The sequence below is a fragment of the Chamaea fasciata genome, unplaced genomic scaffold, assembly GCF_029207755.1.
Source record: "Chamaea fasciata isolate MVZ Bird 193981 ecotype frontalis unplaced genomic scaffold, bChaFas1.0.hap1 SCAF_20, whole genome shotgun sequence".
Lineage (NCBI taxonomy): Eukaryota > Metazoa > Chordata > Aves > Passeriformes > Sylviidae > Chamaea > Chamaea fasciata.
This window is the reverse complement of record NW_027094105.1, coordinates 4,324,020-4,327,099: the sequence shown is the minus strand read 5'-3', so window position 1 is coordinate 4,327,099 and position 3,080 is coordinate 4,324,020. Positions and strand designations below refer to the sequence as shown.

The 3,080-nt window shown below is 47.2% G+C and overlaps 1 long non-coding RNA gene across 4 annotated transcripts; it reads right to left on the bottom strand.

Moving 5' to 3' along the window:
* Nucleotides 1–2,154, bottom strand: LOC136299532 (uncharacterized). Of its 4 annotated transcripts, none has more exons than XR_010723513.1 (2): nucleotides 1,767–2,154; nucleotides 1–1,519 (listed from the first exon to the last, which is right to left on the bottom strand). It is a non-coding gene; the product is annotated as an uncharacterized lncRNA (long non-coding RNA). The 4 variants fall into 4 exon arrangements; XR_010723512.1 differs by having other exon boundaries at nucleotides 1–1,516; XR_010723514.1 differs by having other exon boundaries at nucleotides 1,933–2,154.
* Nucleotides 2,155–3,080: the final 926 nt, after the last annotated feature.

Here is a 3,080-nt window from a genome sequence, read left to right as displayed (position 1 = left end):
AACAAAAAAAAACCCCTATGGAACTGTGTCTGTTATACCCCATGATTTCACTGGAATTTCAGGGAACACGTGATGGAAAGAGCCCTCAAAGGTCACAGCACCCAGTCCCTGCTATTCTTGGGCAACTGTTCCACGCAAACCCACTCGAAAGCTGATCAAGCTTGATCATAAAACCCATCAGGCTGCTGCCTGCCACCCACTCCTCTTGCTGAAGGCTGTCCCAGAGCTTCCCTCCTCTGCTGGCTGCAAACCCTCCAGCTTTCAAACAGAATTTATTACATGGAACCCATCCGGGCTCACTTTCTGAACACACAATTTTAACCCAGCTGGGGGAGGAAGCAGAGGATGGAGGGGCTGCCTTACATTCCTTTTGTTGCACAAACCTGGGAGAGTAGTCCCCTGGTGTGGGGAGCCCACTGCATGGATCAAAGATGGGGCTCAGCTTTCAGTTCCTGCATTCCCACCTCTATTTGCAGGTAACTCACTGCGCTATTGAGCTCTCTGCTGTTCCATTGCAGCCTTTCCCTCACAAATCACTTATTTCTTTTGTTGGCAAAGCTATTTCCTCATAGCAAGATTTATCTCAGGACAATTAGCTGCAAGGAGACAATATCTACGCCAGTTTGTCCAAAATCCCAGATTCCCCCACAGGCAGTTCACTCACCAGGGGGGCTCAGGATCACCAGGCCAAACCTGAACATGGTTAAATGCTGTGAGCTCCAAGGTGAGAAGAAAGGTGTGTTCCTTCTGCCTCATGCCCCTGAGTGTGTTATGACCCTTTAACATGCAGAATAAATTACACTTTATTCATTCCGATTCATTTAACTATGATATCTCATATTGGGTGCACCTGAATTTTGACCAGCTGGGAACATGGGACAGCTTTAACACCATCAGGAGCATAAAAATCCTCTCAGTCTTAGCAGGTTAAAGCCTGATCCACCAAGACAACCTGGGCTCAGCTCCTCCTGAGGACACTGTGATTATGTTTAGTCAAGAAGGCTTCAAAGCCTGGACACACATTGCTTTTCTCCCTGCATAGAAACAAATAATTTTTGACCAGCATTTTCACCTTGCTGAATGTGGAAAATATCGAAGGAAATGTGCTTTATATATGTTAAAAAAAAAAAAAAAATCAGCTCAACAAGAAAGATTTCTCCAGAGGGATGTGATCAGGAGGGGAAATTCACTGCTGGACTTACATTTGTCTGCAGAAATTGTACCTTTGTTTTTGCTAGGTTTTTTAGGACTAAAATGACAGTGATTAAGAGATTCATTTAGTAAGCTTGTGCTTCTTCCTTTCAGGCACACTCTCCCTGGAGGAGTTAAATTGGAAATCCACGGAGGCTTCTGAGGGTGGGGAGCTCAGAGGAGGTGTGGAGAACACATTTCAGCAGCTCCTCAGGTGGCAGGTAGTGATTTCAAGTGAGGAAGCAGGAGAAGGTTGGAGTTGCTGATCCACCCTGGCTGGCTTCCAGCCCTCAGGGCCCAGGAATAGATGAAACCACGGACAATTCTGCTAAAAGAAGAAATTTTTAAGAAGTAAAGAACAAATTCCTCACTGTGAGGGTGGGCAGGCCCTGGCACAGGGTGCCCAGAGAGGCTGTGGCTGCCCCTGGATCCCTGGAAGTCTCCAAGGCCAGGTTGGACAGGGCTTGGAGCACCCTGGGACAGTGGGAGGTGAAAAAGAAAAGCCTCTAAATCACAGCCCCAAAATGTTAAGTCACAAAGTGGACCCAGCAGCTGCAGGAGGGAGAAGTACAAACCCTTTTTGCTTTTTCTCATTTCTTTATCTTCCTCAGACTAACTCTTCATTTATTTTCTTCTTTTTGCCTTCTCTCTTTTCTCCTTTACATAAAGATTTCTTCTTCCAACTCTATCTCCCACAATTTTATATTAACACCATCTCATCCTCCTATTCTGCTGTCTCACCTTTTTCTCTCCTGGTCTGACACAGCAAATCCCATTTTCCTGCCATACTCTTACTTTCACCCTTTATTCTTAAGCCAGTTCCAGCCCTTGCCCCTCCTGCTTGCCTGTCAGAGCTTTTCTCTGCCTGGCTTTAAGACTGCCCCACTCCTGGGCTCCAGGGACAAGGGATGCACCAGGAGTTTGAGCCTGGACTCAGGTGATGCTGCCTGTTTGTGCTCTCTGGGAGCCCTGCAAAGTGAGGCCACTTAACCAGGACAGCAGAGCACACCTGCCCCTAACAGCCTTTGAAAATTGACTTCAGATGCGTGAAATGGGTCAATAAAAACAAGAAATGAAACTGATGTCAGAGGTTGTCTTTATTTGACAATAAATTGCTTCCTGTGCTTGAATTTCTCTCTCAGCTGGGAGGCCCGTGGCTCTTGGCCAAGCAAATGGGCCCTGCAGCAGAGAAATGAGTAGACAGAACAGGGGACAAGAGCCAACAGGGCCACCAGCTGCCTCCACCCTGCAGGTGACCCTGCCCAAGGTGCCCATCATTAAGCCAGGCAAAGATGTAATAATGTATTTGTATTTAATTATTTTATTACTGCCCGGCAATATTTTAGATTATAAAATGATACCAGAGCACGGGGTGTACATAATAACTCGCAACAAAAAGAAACACTGCCGGAAGATTTCCCCTTATAGGTTTATTTTGCCAAGTATTGTTCCACATTTACATTTTTCCCCTCTCAAACTAAGAAATAGATCCTCCCTCTGCATTGTGAGCAGCACCTTTTGAAGACAAGGAAGAAAGAGTGGGGATAAAGCAGCAAAATATAAAATGAACCCTGGGGCCCATGCCTCTACTGCCATGTAGGAGGGGGCTTCAAAGGGAAGCCTTTGTGACTGAGATTTCTGAGCAGCAATGCAGAGCAGCCCCACCACTGACTCCTTCCTGCCGGAGGTCCTGGGGCTGTGCTCCTGATGCTACTGGTGACCCAAGATTTGGGAATAAGCCTGAGAACAGCCACCCAAACCCCTTCAGCTACTGAGTCACAGGAATTGTGCAAGTCAGCCCATGACTCAGATCAGGGCTGTCTCAGCCTGGCTCCCCTCCACGTCCCTCCACATCCCCTGGAGGTGCCAAATTCTGCCCCAGGCTGCTG